The sequence below is a fragment of the Dendrobates tinctorius genome, unplaced genomic scaffold (genome assembly GCF_039654945.1).
Source record: "Dendrobates tinctorius isolate UK_male_01 unplaced genomic scaffold, ASM3965494v1 ptg000143l, whole genome shotgun sequence".
Classification (NCBI taxonomy): domain Eukaryota; kingdom Metazoa; phylum Chordata; class Amphibia; order Anura; family Dendrobatidae; genus Dendrobates; species Dendrobates tinctorius.
The window spans coordinates 46,950,641-46,976,301 of record NW_027361810.1 but is presented as its reverse complement, the minus strand read 5'-3'; the positions used below and the strand labels follow the sequence as shown (position 1 = coordinate 46,976,301).

The 25,661-nt window shown below is 41.7% G+C and overlaps 1 protein-coding gene across 4 annotated transcripts in view; it reads left to right on the top strand.

Annotated features, from left to right (window-relative positions):
• OLA1 (Obg like ATPase 1) overlaps positions 1–25,661 on the top strand; it is a 245,157-nt gene that overhangs the window by 87,011 nt on the left and 132,485 nt on the right. The window lies entirely within an intron of this gene.

Here is a 25,661-nt window from a genome sequence, read left to right as displayed (position 1 = left end):
GAAAAACCCGCAATGGTGACAGAAATAACTTGAATCTGGCAAAACTAATAATCAAAAAATCTCTGATGAAATGAAAAATGAAATTCAGACATTGCTTTTCATCCATGCTTCCACAGAAATAAAAAAAATAAATAAAACTCATGAAATAGGCCTGGACAGAAATGATGGTACCCTTAACTTAATATTTTATTGCACATCCTTTTGAGGCAGTCACTGCAATTGAACGATTCCTGTAACTGTCAATGAGACTTCTGCACCTCTCAATGGGTATTTTGTCCCTCTCCTCAAGAGCAACCTGCTCCAGTTGTCTCGTGCTTGAAGGTTGCCTTTTCCAGATGGCATGTTTCAGCTCTTTCCAAAGATGCCAATAGGATTTAGGTCAGGGCTCATAGAAGGCCACTTCAGAATAGTCCAGTGTTTTCCTCTTAGCCATTCTTGGGTGTTTTTTTTAGCTATGTGTTTTGTGTTTTGGGTCAGTACCCTGTTGCAAGACCCATGACCTGCAACTGAGACCAAGCACATTTCTCTCTCTAATCGCTTGATAGTCTTGAGATTTCATTGTACCCTGCACAGATTCTAGACACCCTGTGCCTGATTCAGCAAAGCAGCCCCAGAACATAACAGAGCCTCCTCCATGTCTCACAGTACGGACAGTGTCCTTTTCTTGATATGCTTCATTTTTCCATCTGTGAACATAGAGCTGATGTGCCTTGCCAAAAAGTTCAATTTTTGTCTCATCTGTCCATAGGACATTCTCCCAGAAGCTTTGTGGCTTGTCAACATGTAGTTTGGCAAATTCCAGTCTGGCTTTTTTATTATTTTTTTTTTCAACAATGGTGTTCTCCTTGGTCGTCTCCCATGAAGTCCACTTTGGCTCATACAACAACGGACGGTGTGATCTGACACTGGTGTTCCTTGAGCTTGAAGTTCACCTTTAATCTGTTTAGAAGTTTTTCTGGCCTCTTTTGCTACCATTCGTATTATCCGTCTCTTTGATTTGTCATCAATTTTGCTCCTGTGGCCACATCCAAGGAGGTTGGCTACAGTACCATGGAGCTTAAATTTCTGACTAATATGTGCAACTGTAGTCACAGGAACATCAAGCTGCTTGAAGATGGTCTTATAACTTTTACCTTTAACATATTTGTCTATAATTTTCTTTCTAATCTCCTGAGTAGAGTTGAGCGATACCGTCCGATACTTCAAAGTATCGGATCGGAATGGATCGGCCGATCTTAAAAAAAAAAAAGTATCGGTATCGCCGATTCCGATACCGGAAGTCCCATTCAAGTCTATGGGACTTCCGGTATCGGAATAAGAAAAATCCTGTTTTTCCCTTGTACAGCCTCTCTGGGGTCTGTACGGGCCTTTCGGGGGGCTGTGCCGGCCTGCCAGGGGGTCTGTGCAGGCTCCGGTGGTCTGTGCCGGCCTGCCGGGGGGCTGTGCCGGCCTGCCAGGGGGGCTGTGCAGGCTCCGGTGGGCTGTGCCGGCCTGCCGGGGGGCTGTGCAGGCTTCGGGGGTCTGTGCAGGCATCGTCCGATGGGACTACAAGTTCCATCGGGCGATGCCTGCTACCATGACAGTGATTGACACATTAGCCAATGATGGGACAGTAGTAGTCCCATCATCCGGCTAATGTGTTGAATGTAAAAAAAAAATAAAAAATTACATGCTACATACATACAACATGCATACTACATACATGCTACATTCATACTACATATATACTACATGCATGCTACATTCATACTGCATGCTACATACATACTACATGCTACATACATACCACATATATACTACATACATACTACATGCATGCTACATGCTACATACATACCACATACATACTACATACATACTACATACATGCTACATACATACTACATATATACTACATGCATGCTACATACATACTACATGCTACATACATACTACATATATACTACATGCATGCTACATACATACTACATGCTACATACATATATACTACATGCATGCTACATACATACTGCATGCTACATGCATGCTACATACATACTACATACATACTACATGCTACATACATACCACATATATACTACATACATACTACATACAATACATTCATACAATACATACATAGACATACAGTACATATAACATAGAGTAACATACTTACCAATACTTGTCACATTGTTCCCCGAAGCCATTGTCTTTTACGGAATAAATATTAACATAACAAACCACAAAAATACTCACCCACGATCCGAAGCAGTCCACGAGTGTGTCCCACGACGATCTTGGGTAGAGAACTGCAGCATCAGCTGTTGCTGCCGTTCTCTACGGGCTGCAGGAATCCAATGACGGAAGGTAGGTATCCTTCCGCACTGTGTTCCTCCGCCACTTAAAAAAAAAAAAAAAAAAAAGTCCCTAGTCTCACTTTATGCCATTGCTGTGTGGGAAATTCCCACGCAGCAATGGCATAAAGTGAGACTAGGGACTTTTTTTTTTTTTTAAGTGGCGGAGGAATACAGTGCGGAAGGATACCTACCTTCCGTCATTGGATTCCTGCAGCCCGTAGAGAACGGCAGCAACAGCTGATGCTGCAGTTCTCTACCCAAGATCGTCGTGGGACACACTCGTGGACTGCTTCAGATCGTGGGTGAGTATTTTTGTGGTTTGTTATGTTAATATTTATTCCGTAAAAGACAATGGCTTCGGGGAACAATGTGACAAGTATTGGTAAGTATGTTACTCTGTTATATGTACTGTATGTCTATGTATGTATTGTATGAATGTATTGTATGTAGTATGTATGTAGTATATATGTGGTATGTATGTAGCATGTAGTATGTATGTAGTATGTATGTAGCATGCATGTAGCATGCAGTATGTATGTAGCATGCATGTAGTATATATGTAGTATGTATGTAGCATGTAGTATGTATGTAGCATGCATGTAGTATGTATGTAGCATGCATGTAGTATGTATGTAGCATGTAGTATGTATGTAGTATGTATGTGGTATGTATGTAGCATGTAGCATGCATGTAGTATGTATGTAGTATATATGTGGTATGTATGTAGCATGTAGTATGTATGTAGCATGTAGTATGTATGTAGCATGTAGTATGTATGTAGCATGCAGTATGTATGTAGCATGCATGTAGTATATATGTAGTATGTATGTAGCATGTAGTATGTATGTAGCATGCAGTATGTATGTAGCATGCAGTATGCATGTAGCATGCAGTATGCATGTAGCATGCAGTATGCATGTAGCATGCAGTATGCATGTAGCATGCATGTAGTATATATGTAGCATGCATGTAGCATATATGTAGTATGTATGTAGCATATATGTAGTATGTATGTAGTATATATGTAGTATGTATGTAGCATATATGTAGTATGTATGTAGCATGTAGTATGTATGTAGCATGCATGTAGTATATATGTAGTATGTATGTAGCATGTAGTATGTATGTAGCATGTAGTATGTATGTAGCATGTAGTATGTATGTAGCATGTAGTATGTATGTAGCATGCATGTAGTATGTAGCATGCATGTAGTATGTATGTAGTATGTATGTAGCATGTAGCATGTATGTATGTAGTATGTATGTAGTATGCATGTAGTATGCATGTAGTATGCATGTAGTATGTATGTAGTATGTATGTATGTAGTATATATGTGGTATGTATGTAGTATATATGTGGTATGTATGTAGTATGTATGTAGTATGTATGTAGTATGTATGTAGCATGTAGTATGTATGTAGCATGCATGTAGTATGTATGTAGTATTTTTTTTTTTTTTTTTTTAACATTTAACACATTAGCCGGATGATGGGACTACTACTGTCCCATCATTGGCTAATGTGTCAATCACTGTCATGGTAGCAGGCATCGCCAGATGGGACTTGTAGTCCCATCGGACGATGCTTGCACAGACCCCCGGACATCAGCACAGTCCCCCGGCAGGCTGGCACAGCCCCCCGGCAGGCCGGCACAGACCCCCACAGGGTGCACAGACCACCGGCAGGCCGGCACAGCCCCCCGGCAGGCCGGTACAGACCCCCACAGGGTGCACAGACCACCGGCAGGCCGGCACAGCCCCCCGGCAGGCCGGTACAGACCCCGGGCAGTCCACACAGCCCCCCGGCAGGCCGGCACAGCCCCCCGGCAGGCCGGCAGAGACCCCCGGAAGGCCCGAAATGACGGCGCATCATGATGCGCGCACACCGCGCATCATGATGACGTCAGGCTGTCAATCAACTTTGAACTTCCGATTCCGATGCCGACTTCCGATATTGAAAAAATATCGGAAGTCGGTATCGGAATTCCGATACAGCAAGTATCGGCCGATACCCGATACTTGCGGTATCGGAATGCTCAACACTACTCCTGAGACAACTCTTTCCTTCGCTTCCTCTGGTCCATGTTGAGTGTGATACACACCATGTCACCAAACAGCACAGTGAATATCTGTAGCCTCTATACAGGCCCACGCACTGATTCCAAGACTGTAGACACCTGTGATGCTAACTAGTGGACACACCGCGATTTATCATGTCCCTTTTGTCACATTTTCAGGGGTACCATCATTTCTGTCCAGGCCTATTTCATGTCTTTTATGTTTTAAAAAATTCTGTGGCAGCATGGTTGAAAAGCAATGTCTGACGTTCATTTGTTCATTTTCATAGATTTTTGATTTATTATTACTTTTGTCAGATTCAAGTTATTTCTGTGACCATTGTGTTTTTTTTTGTCAATAAACGAGGGGTACCAACAATTTTGACCACGTGTGTATCTAATAATTGATTTCAAGTATAAGGTTACGTACGGGACGTATTGGCTACAGATTTTTTTTTTAATAATTTTACAAAATCTCATCTACATGATGTTGAGGTTTTCACAATATCCATATTTTTACGCTGTGGATCTCACTCATATCAATGTAAAGGGGTGAAGTCTTTCAAATTTGCCTTTAAAAATCCACCTTATGAGCAGCCATCCATTGTGAAGCCTGTGTGTAATAATTGATAAAAAGCATAAAAATGTAAAGTTAAAAGTACAAGTATAGGAGATTTGTTCCATTGCCTCAATATTTATGTCTAGCAGAAAAGAAAATACCGCTGCCCTAAGGGCTGTGGATAGTAGTTGTAGCTTTTTTGTATATCATTGTTAAACAGGACCAAGCAGCTTCCCCCCCCCCCCCACCCCTCCCCATTTTGAATATAGTAATATTTTACCATATCAATATTAATTGAATCTTTTAAATATGTAATCAAGGTCAAAACAAGGGCAGATTGTCTTAAAGGTGGAGTGTAAAGGAGCCTGGTGCTTTAATAGATTTCAGACTTGAGGCTTTCAAACAAAATGAAATAGAGCGATTAATCCCGCAGTCGTACGAAGAATTAACCCAAAAAAAAGGAAAAAAAAAGAAACAAAGAAAAGAATAATTTCAGTAACAAAAGCTCAGGTCCCATAGGGAATTAAATTGGGTGGAAGTAATCTGCAGAACCTTATGAGTTAAGAATATAATATGACTATTTTTTAAGTCTTTTTTATTCCTGCTATAAGAAAAAAATGTAGCGCAATATTTTTTTTTCATATGTCTGTATTGCTGTGGGATAATTATTTAATTATTTGGCGAGCTTTTTTTCCCCAAACAGTGAATCGTTTTATACAGACCAGAATGGGTTAATCCTTCATGGTAATCTGGTAACATAGTAACAAGGGGAACTTCTCATTAAGCAAGGCTTGCAAGGTGGAAAAAAAAAAAGATTTTCTTTTTCTGGTGCTGGAGATTGGGGTCCGTGTATATATGCAGAGTGGTAAACTGGAGATCACAATATGCCGAATTCATATTTTGTGCCTGGAAGACTGATGAAGCGATAAAACGGTACATGGTGTGTTTTCATTGCTTGTTGAAAGACTTTCATGCCGTTAAAATAAGCATTTTGATGGCGGCAGAATTAAGAGTTTTTTTTGTCAGTCTCTTCTCATCATGGATGATTAGACTAAAACGTCTGCTTGTCTTGACTTGAGATCGCCACAGCTTCAGATAACATGCTTTGTGATTGAAGGTCGAAATATTTTGAATTCTAATAGGCTGCCAGATGAATTGCTTGAAATAGACTTTAAAATTTCAAGGCTTCCTTTTCCATCTGCTGTGAAAAGAACCATTGGGAATGGTTGAGCTTGATGATCATAGAATTACTAGATGGTGATTCTAAAACCCTCAAAGGGATGTTGCTATGGAGATGGAGTTCCAAACTGTGAAATGACTCACCTTTGAAAGGCTTCGGGGTCTGAGATGCTGAACACATCATTGTTCAGGTGGTCATTGGTTAGGAAATTGCTAGTGCCTATGTAATCAGCACTCCTGTGGTAGTTAACGATCTAAAAAGGTTTGTTCTGAATGATGTGGGACAACAGCGTTGTGCATAAGATACTACCTCTCAATCTTAGATTGCTTCGTCTGCTACTTTAAAAAAAAATATTTATATAGTAAAGCCCCCTATACCCATTAAGTCATCCCAACCCACCGATATCAGGACAAGTTTATGTATATGGGAGTCCCAACATATGTCCGATTTTGCATGGCTGCCTGTTCGATTTCAGATGTCCCATCCTTTTCTTCTTCTTGAGATGAGACATCTCTCGCATAGTGAACACGAGTGCTTGGATGAACGAGCGCTACTGCATATGGAAGCGACAACCAAGATCAAGACAACGGCCAAATGATTGGCTGACGTGTATGGCAGGCTCAAGTCACACAGCGTCATCAACAAAACATAAAACAGTCACCGAAGGTTTCCTTTTTTTTGTTCGTGATGGATGCAATGCATGACCGTGACCACATATCATAATTAAGGGAAAATCTACAAAGTTGCTGATATGAATCGGCAGGGTTCGATTAGCCGTATCAAAAAATGGGACAGTCACATCTCAAAATGTGGATGTTCTTGGTTCCATTTGCTCGTTCGTGTTGCCGATCCAGGCGCACAAGCTGCCGTCTATTAATTACATGCACTATTCTGGTCTGTAGAAAAGACCTGATTGATACTCAATGTGATTTATTTCCATCTAGACCATTTGTCCATGTGAAAAATTGCCTATGTGCACTAGCCCATTGGCTAAAATTGATCCATGTGTGATCCGTTACGCACATTGGAACGTGACACCCCACATGTAGAACTGTCATGCATTTCACATTCACGGTCCAAGTAAGTCTCTTGACTTGAACTCCTCTGCCGCATGTATGCCCATTAGGCTGTTGAGTTTGGCGGTAGGAGACCCACGGCCAGTTCCGACATCGTAGTCCATATTCAGATACTGAATGTCCGATGTGTGAAACTGGTTCTGTTGAGCATAACAATCAAATGGGATTCTCCTACAGAGGATGACTGGTATCTCTGAATTGGGGACATCACAGTGACAACTGCTAGCCACATTTGTGTGTGTGGAAATTAATTGAAGCCTGTTATTAGATTCATGCTATCCGAACCATAAAATCAAACTGGGACGGTATCAGACTACTCTGAGCTCTCCCTATAGTCTCCCATTGGCTTTTAAAATTGTTTTTGCTGAAACTTAGCGTTTCTGAGTAAAACATATTTGACTCCAATCGTGTACAGCAGGTTCGGAGTCATGCTGCCTGTGGTTCGCGCAGCATGAATAACATGACAGGTTCCCTTTAAGAAGCTTCATCCGGAAATCTGAAAATGGGGCTTGATTGATCATATTCAGCTCCCAGGCTTCAAAATCTCTCATTTATATTTTCTTGTCAGAGATTTCCAGCTACACATTTTTCTCTCTGACATTTGTGTCGGTTCAGGGAATTGACGAGAGTCCAATGTACTGCTGCACTTTATCAAACGCTCTGGCAGATTTCAAAGAGAAATTTTGTGCACAGTTGACAATGCTGTCTAACTATTGCTACATCTTATGACACCAACTCATTAAATGTACAAATCCCTCCCACAATCACAACAAAAATCATGTTAAGACGGGTTCCCCTTACGTAATATGTACTTTAATGCATTCCACCTTTGCTGTAATGAATATCGACTGTCTATTCATTAAGTATATGATGGATTTGTGTTTATACACGGCAGCCAATCTGAAAAAAGAGCTTCAGGGGAGGGAGAGAGGAGCAGCCTGAGCCAATGATTAGAGAGTAGGTATGTCTCAGACCACCTCTGACTCCGCTGTAGACACAGATCACAGCTCTGCTTTAATTCAGCTACGCAAAAAGCGGCCAAGCAGCAAACAAAAAAAAAAATAAAATAAAGAGCGCTAATATAATTTAAGGAGGTTGTCCAAGACTAAGGTATTGACCATCTGAGAAGCAATTGAAGTTGAGTGTATGGACCCAGAAAACTATTCATGCACTGTGGATGGGTTGCTGGATGGGTTGCAGATAGGTTTTCAGCATCTTGGTCCATTTATGTACCGTATTTGCTTGTAATATACATTACATTTGTGTGTATGTATTTGTATGTGTGCATATACTCATACACACATGCATAGTACTGTGCAAAACCCTCAGGCAGGCTTAGAATAATTGTTGAAAAACAAGAATACAAAGATAAATGTGGTGGTAGTTTATTTTTATCAATTAATAAAATGCAAACTGAATGAACAGAAGAGAAATCTATATCAAATTAATATTTGAAGTGACCTCGCTTTGTCTTGAAAACATCATCAATTCCTTTAGGTAAATTTGCATACAGTTTTGAAGGAACTTGTAGGGAGATTATTCCAAACATCTTAGAGAACCAACCACTGAACTTCTGTACATGTATGCTTGTACGATTTATTGACAGACTAGATGATGTTGAGATCAGGGCTTTGTTGTTGCTATAACATCACTTTTAGGACTCGTTTTACTTTCTGAAGATAGTTATTAAAGAAATTTTCTGTACGCTTGGGGTTGTTGTCCTGAGGCAGAAAAAATTTGGAGTCACTCAGATTGCCTCCCTGATGGTGTAACATGATGGATAAGTATCTGCCTGCATTTCTCTGCATTGAGAGCACTATTAATCTTGACCGAATCCCCATCTCCATTTGCTGAAATGCAGCCCCAAACTTGCAAGGACCCTCCACAATGCTTCACTGCTCCCTGCAGACACTCACCGTACCGCTTTCTAGCTACTCGGTTAACAAACTGCATTCTTTTACAGCCAATTATTTCAGATTTTAACTCATCAGTAAAGTGCTCTTTCTGTAATTTTACTGCACTCCATTTCCTATGTTTTTGTTTATAGGTGAATAACTTGGCTTCGTTTCAGTGTCAAATTAATGTTATTTTGCGGTCAATTCTTTCATGAAGACCACTTCTTCTGGCCAGACTTCTCTGAACAGTAGATGGGTATAGCTGGGTCACACTGGTTGCTGCCAGTTATGAGCTGATGACACTGCTGAACGTCTTCCAATTTTGAAAGGCACTAAACATGATGTGTATTTCATCTGCTGCACTTAGTTTACTTGGTCATCCAACTGCGTCTATGGTCTTCAATATTGCCCATTTCTTGGTGCTTTTTCAAAGGGTCTTGAACACCACATCTTGAAACCCCAGTTTGCTTTGAAATGTTTGCTTGGTGAGAGACCTTGCTGATGCAGTATAACTACCTTGTATTTTGTTGATGTGCTCCCTCCCCTTTCTATGATCTGTGACTTATGACATGAAACTGTTTTCCTCCCACAACCTCACTTCTGTAGAAGAGTTTGGCTGTTAATCACTCCATTTTAAGCCTTCTTCACAGCTGTTTCTCTTTCAGTTACTGTATTTCACTTATGATAATGCTAAACATTATCACCTGTTTAGTATAACTGCCTACTCATCCACCTGATTATATTCCTATAAAATCCCTGTACCTAGAAAAGTTCATACTGTTTTGAAGGCAAAGGACGGTCATACACAAAATATTTATTACATTTTAATTCTTTGTACTTACATATATGTAACACACACGCACATACATGCACACACTTGAAGTGACGACCACCCATCATTCAAATGTGTATAAATGTATGTATATGTGCATGCGTATGTAATATCCATACACATATTCATGAATATATATTTTATAGGTGTCGTCATTTCATGCGCATATGTGTGCGTATATAATAATACATATGTGTGTATGTACACACACAAAATTTATAATAACGACCTCCCCACCTCTGTTATCTCAGTATATAGGCTCATTGTTAGTTTATGTTATTACAATTTCTTGCTGAACACTTGTATCTGGTGAGTTCTACCGGCAGATAAGATGGCACTAGACAAATCAGCACGGGGAAATTGTTGCACTTTGGTTCATATTGGACCCTGAAGAGATTGCACAATTACAAGAAATTGTTTGTGAGCAAGGCTCGCAACTGCCCCCTAGATATTACTGTGCGAGCTATGAGGTTGTTGTGTTCTTCATTCTCGACATTATCAGGATGGATTTCTGCCGATTTTACTTGTGTGAAAAGTGAATGTTCAGGGAGGAAGAATAAGATTTATGTTTTTTCATTGTCGTGTTCCATTAGCAAGGTTATTGTGAATTCTTCGAAACCAAACTTTAGTTATTCGAGCAATTTTTATATCTTAGAATGTGGAATATTTCTCACTGAGACATGTCTATGTGACATAGGTCGTCGCAGGAAGACACAGAATTTGTCACTCCAACTATAACCAAAAAATAACATGTTTTAAAATATGGTGCACTAGCTGTAAGAAACGTATTGAAACCTCACTAATCATGGGTTCTGCAGCCTGCAGTCAGGCATATGCATTGCAACCTGCTGAGCACTCACTTTTTCGGACATCAACCTATAAATGTATTATTGTCCAGTTTTGGACTGCCGTTTTGCTTTGTTCTTCTTGAGATAAGTAGCTGTATTAATCAGCCGCTTCCTTTTTATCAAACACAGGAGCTCTGGTCCGATAGAGGACATCTCTCTATAGGAAGGCCAACTGAGATGGCTGTCGACCGAATGATCGACCAAGGCATCGTTCGCCCGACAGCCATCTATTGCGCATGATCGACTTTACTTATCACATCAGGGCAGATCTTAACATCTATGGTCTTTGGTTTAGTTGCGCTTTCTCCCACTACCCTGTGTCTTCCACCAATTTTACTCTTTAAAGGGATTAATAGGTCAGAAAATGACATATGTAAAAGAGATAATTGACAGTTTTGTAATTTTTTTCTTCAGTTTTCCAAATCAATATGTATGTGTGTGTACACACACACACTCTAAGAGCTCTGGAACACTTTTCAGCAGTCTCATTATTATGATAGACAGGATTACTATAAAATATAACATCTCTATATACAGTAGACAGCACTGGATTCGCCATTCACAATGTGGATGTCACAGCTCCCCTCCTCCTCCTCTATATACTGTAGATAACACAGGCTTCACCATTGGCAATGTCACCTCTGACCCTTTTCCCTTTGCAGTAATCTTTGCCAGGATCACTGCATGCTCAGATTGGAAGCTCAGAAGGTGTGTACACAAATAAATGGGGTCTGAGTGAGTCTAGTGGCGCCAATGTCTATGTGCATCACAGGAAACAAAGGCCAATACTTGGTCACAGTACCAGTATACTGCAGGATGGCGATACGCCTTAATGATTAAGTTGGAGGCAGTAATGGGGAAAATAATACTTACACCCACCATCCGACGAGGGGGCTCCTTTAGTATTATAAATGCACACGGATAAGGCTTGTATACAGTGGTAGTCATACTGATACGTGTAGTGCACCACACCGGCTTACTGCCTATTAGTAATACCCATACTATTAGATCAGACGGACTTCCCAGCACTATATAAGTGTACCCGCTTGAGGACAAAACCCCTATTTTTCTCCACCAACATAACCAGCCTGGATGGATCCTACAGTATATTTGCACTGTGATATATTGCTACTGTACAGTATTTTGGTACTATGACCACTCACTTTTGGTAAGTATGGCCTATTTTTTTTTCTGTGATGTGTAGTGCAGCGGTAGCACCGTACCCAATGATGAGGCCCACTAAGTTCAAGCATAAAAGTCTCTTTAATGTGTTATCTTCACACAGAAAGGTTCCAATCCACACAATTGCATATAACTTCAGTGCATATTATCAGTGTTCAATTCACACCAGTTCATAGCACCCACATAGTGCACGGCTTTGTATCACAGTCCCTAAAGGTGCCGGACTTAACCTTGTCCAGTTCTCATGGGCGACTGCACACCGTGCCAATGTCTCTCACAGCCTCCTTTAGTCTCTTTACTCACACGCACAAAGCTGTGCACAGTACTTGATATCCTCCGGATCACAGCCGTTACACAAGGCAGTCTATTTTCGGGCACAGCAACTGTCTATCTCCAGTTCACCACTGGACGGCAGCACCACTGTGACACACCTGAGACTCCTCAGCCTCACTCAGACCTCTACTAACCCTCTCCTGCAGGGCTTTAATCACAGAAACCTGTGGCTTTCAGCCACATGGAAAACCTGGGTCTGGAATGGGACAGACTGCAACACTATCACACTGCAGTCTGTTTGAAACACAACATCCAGAGCAGGTTTTCCGTAGCTCTGCCTTGGACTCTAGTATGTCCAAGACTTAACACTTTTATTATCAGTCTGCATTGCAGTCACAGCAACGCCCGTGACTGCCATGTACACCTATGGCCTTCATACACCTCTCTGCATATCCTGGGGAGACTACACAGCGACCCCTACCTGTGACATCGGTCACTGCTTCACCATTGCAATCCCAGCTACGCCTGTGCCCGCAATGCATTCCCATAGCCTCAATACACCTCTGTGCGTATCCTGGGGAGAACACACAGCGTCCCTTAGCTGTAACAGGGGTCACTGCCTCACAGTTGTAACAAACATGTGCCTATGAGCCAGTGTAAAAATGTCACGATTTTTGAATACTGTAATAATGATTTAAAATAATACCGTAGATGGTGATATGAAAAATTATTAAAAAAAAACCCGCCCAATAAATTCTAAATATAAATCTGATTTGAACAATGGACAATTTTCTGTTGACACCTTCCCTTTACGGGCTTCATGTAGATGCCGCATATAAAAAGCATCTGCCTCTTTTTGAAAAAACAATGTCTGTAGATAGACACATCCAACCACAAGACTTAACCAAAAAAAAAGAAATGAACGTAAAATCAAAACCGGCGTGGCTTTTTATTATATTGTATAAATGTGACGTTTGGCCACAATATGACCCGTTGGCTCCCATGAGGTTATTAAGGTTTTTCTACAACATTTTACGTCGCCAATTGTGTACAATAAACCTGGCGATACAGTTTATTGGGGAGCGTGTAACTTTCCCCTTTTGTTTGGCACTTGATAAGACAGATCTTCAAGGAGAATTGCCAATCATTTGCGACTTCTATATTCAGAATTCCACATCCAAGAGTAATTTGCTTTAATTTCACCCAATTTAACCTATACTTCACACCATCTCCATTCAGCTTTAATAGCTGTGTTCTGTGCATAAGAAAAGCAGATAAATCTCCACAATTAGCCCCTCAAATGATTGCAACTCACGAGAGCTCGCAGGAGACAAAACTTGAAAGACTGTAGCACCTAACAAAGAGACGGTAAGGAAGTGGCTCTGATGCTGCGTACTCGAGGAGAGTCTGCATTGTAAAGGGTAGAAGGAGCGCAGCTCTGAAGAGGGCGAATGCTGAATGGAAACGTTTGGAGAAAAACAAAAGGAAGAAAGGCTCTTCAGACATGCAACAGTTGACATGGTGAACCACAAAATTTGACAATTCCCAGCCCTAGTTCTCTATTCTGGTCTGAACAGGTCCCAGAAGCCAAAGTACTTAATGATGGTGGCTTCTAAAATTTTAAACAGAATTTCTATTTTTGTAGTAGGTCACTGCAAATGATTTTGTTGGCTACACATCATAATGGGGAAAGCAGTTAGGATGTGTTTACAATATGTTTGTACACATTATATTGGATACGGCATTCATTCATTACAATTGAAGGGTTTTTGCACACGTCATCTTATTCAGACAGATTCCACCGGGAACAAGCACTAAACAAAAGCGTTAAAAAAAAAAAAAAAAAAAAAAAAAAAAAAAAAAATTCAACATATGCACTGCATTGTCAAAGCAACTTGCTGTGTACGTGTTCAGTCTTTGGTAAGGTGTTATCCGAGCATGCTCGTGTGCTAATAGAGCATCTTCGGCGTGCTCGAATACTATGTTCGATTCCCAGCGGCTGTTCGACAGCAGCAACACATGTAGGGATTGCCTGTTTGTTAGGCTACCAGCCATGAGACATGCAGCCTCGGGGACTCGAACAAAGAGTATCTTTGGCGTGTTCAAATACTATTCGCACCCAAGCATGCTCACTAAACACTATTCGTTATGGTATATGTCTCGCTTAGGCTAGCCGAACACCTCAAATAGCTGTTGGCTGAACTATTGTTTGGCTTATGACTCTCTCCTGACTCCCCCATGCATGGAACACTCGCATGAGAGTTCTTCTGTGAGAAAGCCACTGTCAGAGGCCTCTTCTTCCCGCCAAACAAAAGGATCAACTTATTGAATTCCAACCATCCATTTCTTATATCCCCTGATATAAACTTGTTGGGGGACAGTCATGAGACCACCATACACATTAGATGGTTGGCCAACTTTTATCGAATGTGTACATGGGCCTATATTCCTAGAACATTGTCTCAGCAAAGCTTTTAATTTTGTACATTAAATTTTTTTAGACCGCATTCATGCATTGGGGAAATGCATGTATTCAGGCAACAATATGGGAAAAAAATGAGGTTTTAGTGTATCTTTAAACATCGCAGTAAAAACAATACCTGTCTGCTTTGAGTTGGATGATTAGCACCATGGTCGCAATGCATAAAAACAAAACTTTTACACTATTACCAAATAATTCCACAATTTTTATCCCACTACAATGCTAAAATGGATGACCAGAATGTGACATCTGCATAGAAATACATGAATCTGCCACGCTCCGATCTGGAGAGCCATCGGCCAGTCCGTGCATTGTGTTCCGATCTCACTCAAACTTATACGGCCGTCTGACTTCGCCCTTAGATTAAGACCCGTGCACGATTCTTGCTGGACAACTTGCTTTACCATCTTGGATGAATCCGTGTTGCACTCCCTAACACGATCCATAGATAAGACGGGTGCAGTTTCTGGTGGCGGAAAAAACCCCCCCACAATCTTGTCTCTAGAATTTAGCAAAAAGACTCCGCCAGTCCGGCGGCTACATCGGTTGCCTGTGGCCGCCAGCCCAGAACCCTTCGAACCTCTTCCTACCTACTGGCATCCCTGACATCTTTTCTGATTACTAGGCCTGATGTACTGATCCTGCTAATCTATTTTGCTCAACTCTCCTTGGATCTAATTTCATACAAGCACTTAGATTTGTCTTACGTACCCGAGATGCCAGCGAAGCAGAAACACGTTACTGCCATAGAGAGAGACTGCTGTTTGTTCATTTTTTTCATATGCAACTGCTTATTATTATTTATTTATATAGCACCATTGATTCCATGGTGCTGTACATGAGAAGGGGTAACATACAAAGTACAGATATCACTTACAGTAAACTAACAATCAGACTAATATGGAGGGGAGAGAAGACCCTGCCCTTTCGGGCTTACATTCTACAGGATGGTGGGGAAGGAGACAGTAGGTTGGGGGTTACAGAAGCTCCAGTGATGGTGAGGCTGTAGCTCCAGTAGTGGTGAGGAGGCAGCGGGGATCATTGCAGGCTGTAAGCTTTCCCGAAGAGATGGATTTTCAGGTTCCATCTGAAGGATCTGATTGTGGTTGATAGTCGGACGTGTTGGGGCTTAGAATTCCAAAGGATGGGGTCTATTTGGGAGAAGTCTTGGAGGCAGTTGGGTGAGGAGCGAATAAGTGTGGAGGAGAGAAGGAGGTCTTGAGAGGACCGGCGATTACGTGAGGGAAGGTATCAGGAGATTAGTTCAGAGACATATGGGGGAGACAGGTTATAGATGGCCTTGTAGGTCAGTATTAGTAATTTGAATTGGATACGCTGAGGGAATGGGAGCCAGTGAAGAGATTTGCAGAGGGGAGAAGCGGAGGAGTAGCGAGGAGAGAGATGAATTAGTCGGGGGGCAGAGTTAAGGATGGACTGGAGAGGTGCGAGGGTGTTAGCAGGGAGGACGCATAAAAGGATGTTGCAATAGTCGAGGTGGGAGATGATGAGGGCATGTACATGCATTTTAGTAGAATGAGGGTTGAGGAAGGGACGGATTCTGGAAATATTTTTGAGCTGGAGGTGACAGGAGGTGGAGAGAGCTTGGATGTGCGGTTTGAAGGACAGGGCAGAGTCAAGGGTTACTCCGAGGCAGCGGACCTCTGGTACGAGGGAAAGTGTGATGTCAATTGTTATAGATAAGTCGGATAAGGAAGATCTGTGAGATGGGGGAAAGATGATCAGTTCAGATTTGGAGGAGGATATGGCTGATACACTCCAGGATTCTGGACAGCAGGGAGGTGACATCTGGGCCAGAGAGGTAGATCTGAGTATCATCGGCATAAAGGTGGTACTGGAATCCATGGGACTTTGAGTTGCCCCAGGCCAAGTGTATAGATTGAGAAGAGTAGGGGTCCTAGAACAGAGCCTTGGAAGACTCCCAACAGTGAGAGGGTGGGATGAGGAGGTAGTGTGGAAGACACGCTGAATGTGCGGTTGGAAAGGTATGAGGAGATCCAGCATAGGGCGAGGTTGTTGATGCCAAAGGAGGAGAGGATCTGTAGTAGGAGGCAGTGGTCAACTGTGTCGAAAGCAGAGGACAGGTCTAGAAGCAGGAGTATAGATTATTGTCCGTTAGCTTTGGCTGTAAGTAGGTCGTTGGTAATTTTGGTCAGGGCTGTCTCAGTGGAATGATGGGGACAGAAACCAGATTGTAGATTGTCAAAGAGCAAGTTAGATGAGAGGTGGGAGGAAAGTTCAGTTTGGGCATGCTGTTCCAGTGGTTTAGAAGCGAATGGGAGCGGCGATAGCTGGACATGACTGTTGGGTCGAGGGTTGGCTTTTTAAGGATAGGCGTGATTGTGGCATGTTTGAAAGCAGAAGGGAAGGTACCGGAAGTAAGTGATAGGTTGAAGAGGTGGGTTAGGGATGGGATAAGAGTGGTGGTGAGGTTGGGGAGGAGGTGGGATGGGGTCGTGTGCACAAGTGGTGAGGTGTGATTTGGAGAGAAGATGAGCAAGCTCCCCTTCGGTGATGTTGCTTATAATTATTATTCTCAGGAAAAAGAAGGTAAAAGATTACAGTAGGAGCAGCGCGCTGTGCAATATATTCCACTTTGGGTTGTCTCCTATTTTTGTGTGCCAGGCTACATCCCTCTCACGGGAATCTTTCGAAACGATATCTCGTCCAGCTCAAGACAAAGGCCATCTGATATTTGTATCAGCTAGCCCCCCACGCAATATTATAAAACTTTCAGTCCAATCAGCGCCTACATTTAAATGCCACAAATTGCAGCAGCAAAACAATAATTCCGCTGATTAGCCCTTTTCCATTTCTTGTAAGTGAACTGTTTATGCTGTTGAGTACCTTTGGGGAAAAAAAAAGCAAAAGCCAAAACAGCCTTGATTAGTCAAGGAGTAATTGGATGACTTGATTTCAAGCAAGAGAATGAATTGGTTGATGATAGCCTGCAACTAAGTGTAGTGGTTCTGTTCAGATGAATACATAACATACAGTCAGAAGATCTTGACATGGTTAGAACATGGGAGACGGGGCTTCTTTTTTTTCCCAAGATTAACTTTTTAATAAATAAATTGTAAAGAAATTTTATAGAAAGAATCTAGATTTCTCGTTTCGCTTCCGTGTAGAACAATACAAATTAGTCTTTATTCTGTGTTCAGTTTGGGTGCATGTAAAATAATGATATATTTACGGCAATATAAAAGAAAAAAATATTTCCTAAAATATAACAAGAATTATATATATATTAGAAAATATATAATTTTATAATATATATAATTTTTTTATTATAGGAAAGTGTTTTTTTATATTTATGTAAAGAGTAAAGTTGTTAAGGATAGAAGACTGAAAGAAAGAAGTAAAAAAAAAAATGGATATAAGCTTTTTTTTTTTTGCTTTTTTTATGGTCAAGTTAAACCTCCATTGAAAACAATCATACGGTGTTGCATGTCATTTTTGACATTTCAATGCTATGAACTATCCTGTTGCGTTGCAGAAGGTACTTTCGAGTAGCAGCCTTAAAAGGGGATGTCCAGGACTTTTTTCAAAAAAATACTACAGCAGGAAATGTGCACGAAATGACAACTAAGACCTCATTCAGAACCCTGTTTTTTTCACGTACGAGAAAAATGAGCAGATAATTTTAGCAGTGTGGTCCAACCGTCATAAGTTTTTATTGCACGTGGAGAAAAAAAAAATTCTACACCTCCTCTTAAGTGACAGTCAAGGAAATACTGACTGCACTCTGACGTCATCCAAGTACGGCCTGACTTTTACACGGACCCATAGACTTTCATTGCTGATTTTGTTTTGACGCTCGGATCAAAATTGGACATATCACAGTTTTCCACAGAAGGCTCTATCCGCGAGAAGTGCCAGACAAGTGAATGGCCCCATAGACTATCACAGGTACGAGTGCTATTCATGGAAACCACAAAGAGTACTGGTACAAGAACACAGTGCGTGTGAATGAGCCCTAACCTATAATCACATTTTTAAATTCCCTTCCATTCATCGTTTACTCAGCTGTAGGGATGACGTGCTCCTATAACCACATGACCGCTGCAGCCAATCTCTGGCCTCAGACCTCTCATACAGCAATCATGTGGATATACCAGCATGTCATCACTACAGGAAAGCATGCAAAACCATATGCAAACAAGCTGGAAGTGCATGGAGGGTGTATCTATGTATTGGGAAGAAGCTGTATAAGTGCACTGACACACCACCAATCAGTTGTTGCTCGTCGAAAGACACTTCTACATGGGTTGATGCATACTTTATGGGGTCTAACGATTTTTAATACAATCCTTCATTTCCCATCCAGATTGCATATTGCTGGAAAATCCTTCCTCCAGGAGGATGTGCTGATAACGACGATTATTTTTTAAGCAGCATAATCGATGAACACGCTTGTTCGTTGGCTGATCGCTGCCATGTTTGCAAAGAGCAGTGATCTAGAATGATAATTTGGTTGATGATTGCCGCATGTTTATGGGTCTTTACACACGTGCCTGAATTGGAGATGAGTGAACACGAACTTTAAAGTTCGGGGTTCGTACCGAACAGTTAGGGTAGGTGCACACGTTCAGGAATCGGCATCGCTTTGGATGCAGAACTTGTCCGCCGTGTCTAAAGCGCTGCCTGCTTTTGAACGCAGGTGAATCCGCATGTGTTCATTGAACCGTACGGAATCACTGTGTCCAATACATTGCACGGGTGAAATTTATCTTGCGGAGACTTGCGTCTCCGCAAGATAAGTAGACATGCTGCGGTCTGGAAAGATGCGCCGAAAGTCCGTCACCGCATGTGATCCGCAGGTGTCTGTGGGCGCATAGTGGGCATGGGATTTCTTGAAATTGCATCCACTATGCTGTAACATCTGGACCCTGCGGAAGTACGCAGCGTTCATCCCGCAGTGTTTACTGATTGTGTGCACTTACCCTTAGCGTCCGGTGCTGAACTCCGAACGCTGACTTCTCAGGGAAGTCCGTTTTAATGTTAAGAGAGAGAATTAAGTTTGTTTCCACATAAATTTCAACGAGGGTAAAGTTCGGGTAAAATATTGGTATTAGTGATAAGGTGCTCGGGCGCTAACCGAGTGTCTTCAATGTTCTCGAAAAATATGTTTAAGTCCCCGCGGCTGCATGTCTCTCTGCTGTTTGACAGACACAACGCATGCAGGGATTTTCTAACAAACAGGCTATCTCTACATGTGTTATGGCTTTCGCGCAACTGGAAGACATGCAGCCGCAGGGACTCAAACATATTTTTCGAGCATGCCGAAGACACTCGGTTAGCACACATTCGCTCATCACTAACTGCGACCAAAAACAAACTTTTAGTCCAACGTTCGGTCAGGTACCAGAACCTGAACTTCCACGGGTCTGCTCACCCCTAGCCTGGATATGATGCGAGCTAGGTGTGTTTGTACCCCGGGAGTTTTCTGATCCAAAATCTTTATTTCTAATGATATCTTAAGTTATTTTTTTTCTTGAATGACGGCATAAATAATCTAACGATCAGCACTGATTTATATACTCCATCCTGGAGGTAATAGGCGTTCTCTGCTTGTATTGAAATAATTATCTTTCTTTTTCCGGCACATTTGCATAAAGTCTAGTTAGCGTGTTGCCCCATCATGTCATGAAAAGTGCATGAAGTCAGCCGGCGTACTCCAGTAATATCCGCCCGCTGCACCCCTCGCGATTCCAGTCGGATATTTCAAATTAGGGTTTCGGCTGCACTTTAAATTGCGTGTTAATAGCGCGTGCTCCTAACAAGGGCCAGCACCATTTTGTTCGCATTTGTGAGCGCTTGTCACTCACGGATGACAAATGTACCTTCCCCGGCTTCTCTGATGGCCCCCTCAAAACCATACCCTCAAATCAGGCCGATGAAATTAGCCGCTGTGTAAATTGTGCGTCTGAGTGGTTCATTATCTAATCACGGTCAAAACCACAGTGATAAAGTAGATTGAAGCTGGGGGAGAGGTCTGCCAGATGATTTCAGGCCAATCCCAGTTTCCCATGGAAACTCAGACCCTGCCGAAATGATCAGATCATTTCTTGTAACTTTTGGTGCATAGTAAAGAGGCAGTGGGGGGACGAGTCACTTGGAGCCGTATTTATTTAGTACTTGTCAATCTACTGATTAATGACAGGAAGCCATACATCTGGGAATCAGAGGCTTGTTTCCCCCCCTCTTTCCTCTGATCCAAATCATGTTGTTGATTCTTGACACCTTTCCTGCAGCTGGTCGCCTGATATTCATTCCTTCCTTCCAGCTGTAGGTGCAAAGTTAAAGCTCCTACTGTAGATCTTCCGGTCTTTTACCCGTAAACCGGTTGTGCAGTAATTTCAGAGGCTCAAAACAGATCCACGGAGCAGAAAGTGTCCCTAATGGTGCTTCCTTATCACTTCTTATCCAAATTAAAACCATAAAAAAAATTCTGGTAACTCACAAGTTCTGAAAGCTTGACACTTTTTGTTTTTTTGTTTTTTTTTTCCCCTCGCAGTGAATTGTTACTTTCTGTGGATTTTCACAAAATATGAACAAAAAAAATTGGTACGAGAGATAAAGGAGTAAAGATTATTATTTGGTTTGGAACGACGTTTTGCAAAAATACTTACTGCAGAACTTGCAGTGAATCAGCAGCAAAAACGGTATGAGTTCTGTGCAGATTTTGCTGCTGATTTTACCCCTTCTGACAGGTCGGCTATCCTGGGGATTTTTTTAAAAAAAATTATTGTAGATTCCATCTCCTGCATTGTAAAAGGTCTGCAAGAAAGAATGGCAGGCTGGGGATGTCAGATCCACAGCACCACGCAATTTACACTGCAGAAATTCTCAACACGAGGATGGAATTTTAATATCTCACTCTTAACGTTAGTAGCTGACTTTCCATTGTGAAGTTATGGAGGAAAAATGTATTGTATATCTAACTTTTGCAAAAGGTGTTTCTGCATGTAAAGTTTTTAACATAGATAAAATTTATAAAATCTCACCCACTTGGTGTACCTACTGTAATCCTCTGTGGATTTTACCTGTGCAAATCCACCGCAACTACAACCTGCGTGCATTCACTCTTAAGCCATGTTCCCATATGGCATAAGTGTAATTTTTAGTTAGTGCAAATTTTTGACCTGTGAGCTCCTTCCCCTTGATGAAAGCCATACAAATTTGCACTGAATACTCAGCAGAGCAGCAGGAACAAAATAAGCACAATAATTGGCGTCTCTTTAAAGGCAGTCTATCATCACAAAATGACTGTTCAAACCAAGCACAGGTATTCCGTGTGCCTACTTGCTTTCCTTCAATCCCTGGCCTTCTTGAGCTCCCATTAAGCCAGAGCTGTCAATCAAGGTATAGCGGGCAGGGATGCTAAAAAGAAGTAGATGGAAAAGAGCACAGAACTGTTTGGCAACCTCAAGAGTGCACTTGAGTGCTTGTGCTTGGTTTGAACAGTCATTTTGTGCTGATAGACTCCCTTAAATCCAGTTCATTTCTATTTGGGCCAAATGAAAGCCATCTTGCTGTTGGTAACATTAGGGTTTACGTCTAACGCAGATATAAACACGGATTCGTATTACTCTGGTGTGAAACAGGCTTTTTTTTATTCTTAAAATCTCATTTTTCTATCCAGCTCCTTCCCTCGTTTATGATTGGATAGGGTTCAATTCAATTGAGGAAGGTGACCATTGTGTCTAACATGTATGTGTCCAAGACGATATTCTCGTCCGCTCAGGGTATGTGCACATGACGCCTGGAAACCACCTGAAAAAGCCCTAAAAAAAAAACCGCCAAAAGCAATGCGCCTGCTGTGCGTATGCTTATTCTTTTTGAACTTTTTAACCCCCTCAGGCTTCCAAACGTGGTTAAAAGAAGTGACCCATCCATTCTCCTGGATGCCGATCACTATTGGGCCACGTTCAGTATTTGATCAGTATTTTACATCAGTATTTGTAAGTCAAAACCCACGTGTTCCGTCATTTGCAGGAAGAGCTCAACGGGTACTCTGGTGTCTAAAAGACGTTGCGCGCACATCCCCTTTAAGGAAGCGGTTTCTGATGCACCCTTGATCATTACTGACACCAGGCACAACCTCAGGGAAACGTTACAAGACGTGTCACTGAATGAACATTATGAGCAGTCACACCAAACCGCTAGTCACCTATTGGTAATTAAGTTTACAGTTAGCAAGTAATCAAGAAGTGAGCGAAATGTAATAATTACGATAATAAAGAGCTTTTATATAGCGCGTAAAATTTTTATGCAGCGCAATACACCGAATGGTGGCGGCACAGATTCCTTGCCCAACTGAATTTACAATCTAATCTTTAGCCATGTCCAGGGATAAAATGACTTCTTCAAGGTCACAGGAATACAGCAGTGGCCTTTGAAGAAGTTTTATCTTTCTTTTTAGTGTTGGTGCTCTTCCTCGCATAGTATTAACCCCACTTCATTCTGCTGGTGCTTTGTCTAAACTTTTAATTTTCACTGCTCTGAAACTCGATTATTTACTTTGCAAATTGTTGATTTTTGCTACTTTTTCTCCTGCATATGGCCACTTTAGTAACTGGTCTTGTTGTAAGTGGTCTTAACACCAATTTTGGGGGCACCAATTATATACGGTATAGTTACAATTATTACACACCTAGTGTAGGACAGGCAATTGTGGGAAAGGAGAAAAACCAGCACCAAACAACTTTTAACATACCTTTTCAAGCTTACTCGGCGGACCAGCAGTGTACTTCTTGCAAAATCCCGGGTGCAACACCTGAAACCAGGGCTGTGGAGTCAGAGTTGTTGAATCCGAGTCGGAGCCAATTTGGTGGAGTCGTAGTTTAGTCGGTGTCATGGAAACTGAGGAGTTGGAGGTTTGGCTGACGGACCTCACAGCCCTGGCAGCCAGGGCTGTGGAGTCGGAGACCATTTTGGTGTAGTCTGTGTAGGAGTCTGAGTTGGTGTCATGGAAATTGAGGAGTCGAAGATTTGGCTTACAGACTCCACAGCCCTGCCTGAAACTATCAGTGTCGTACAAAGTCCAGGCCAAAGAGGAAAAAATAGGTGGCACTCCGTAATGCAGTAAAACAATGCTTTCTTTATTCAGTGCAAGTAGTGCATGTACGGCCGTTTCGCATCAATCAGACGCTTCAATGGGTCCAGGTATCAACGGATCCATACCTGAACCCGTTGAAGCATCTGATCAACGCAAAACGGCCGTGGTCCTCCACTGCACCTGCTCCCCTGCATCCATGTACTACTTGCATTGAATAAAGAAAGGATTGTTTTACTGCATCACGGAGTGCCACCTATTTTTTCGCTCTGTGGCCTGGATACTGTAGGACATATGACCAAGTCTCGATCACTGGTTGGTTTGTTCTGGTCTTTTGATGGTTTTATTTGTTTTTACCCATCAAAAAGTAACTTGGTGCCCATTCTAAGGGTCCCGTTACACTATGCGACGCACCAGCGATCCCGACAACGATACGACCTGGGAAGGATCGCTGGTACGTCGCTACATGGTCGCTAGTGAGCTGTCAAACAGACAGATCTACTCAACGATGCAGTAACGATACGGCGATCCGTATAACGACATCGGCAGTCGTTGGGACCTTGTCACACAGCAGCTATTCTGACGACTCACGCCTGCGTTCTGCGTCACCAACAAGGTCGCTCGTTAGCGTCAAACACAGTGATGCATGCTGGCCAGCAGGACTCCAACGACCAATAAATGGCCTAGGACATTCGAGCACGATCAGGGATATCCAGCGGGGGGGGGGCGGTCGCCGCTATGTGTCACATGTAGCGAGATCGCTGTTGCGTCACAAAATCGGTGACATTTCAGCGATCTCGCTACCAATCTCGTTATGTGAGAAGGGGCCTTAAGAACAGTCTGATCAGCCTTGTTTTACTTTACGTTTCATTATCATCTTCATTTTAAAAGTATTATAATTGGACTTGGTGGACTTTATCTACTTGTCTATTTTAATATGGAGGGATTTCCTTTTTTTTTTTATAAGTGTGAAGGGATTCTTCTACAAAAAATAAAATAAAATAATGAAGACATACTTACTAGAGAGTATTCTTCATCTTCATTTATATTTAATAAATCAATGTATATGTCAAAAGAAGCAATGTTGTAATAATATATCTTATTGGATAAATGTACTGTACTTTTTTTCCCTCCTAGATTAGTCTTTCAATCTCAATTTTAGGTTAAAAGCTGTAAAATCTTAATTCAGTGAAGAAAGATCGTCCCCCATACTGAGATAGATGACAGCTAGTGCTCATAATATTCTATGGAGGGAGAGGAGCTACATGCAGACATAAACATTCTAATGCAAGTTTTCCTGAAACAGTTATATTTTAAATCTGTAATTGTTTCAGCACGGTGGCTCAGTGGTTAGCGCTGCAGCCTTGCAGCGCTGGAGTCCTGGGTTCGAATCCCACCAAGGACAACATCTGCAAGGAGTTTGTATGTTCTCCCCGTGTTTGCGTGGGTTTCCTCCGGGCACTCCGGTTTCCTCCCACACTCCAAAGACATACTGATAGGGAATATAGATTGTGAGCCCCACCCGGGACAGTGATGAAAATGTGTGCAAACTGTAAAGCGCTGCGGAATATGTTAGCGCTATATAAAAATAAAGATTTATTTATTTATTTATTGTTTCAAATTTACAGTAGAATGTCTGTCTTTCTTAGCTCCTCCCCCTCCTTAGATTGTTATGAGCACCAACTGTCATCTCCTAGTTCAACAGTGTGAAAGTCTGTCTACATCGGATACAGATTTTACTCTTCAATATAGAATAAAAGAAAAATCTAGGAGGAGAAATAAGCAAATATATCTGATAACATATTATAAAGTTGCTTATTTTCATGTCTAATATTGATTTATGAAATAATTAAAAGCACAGTT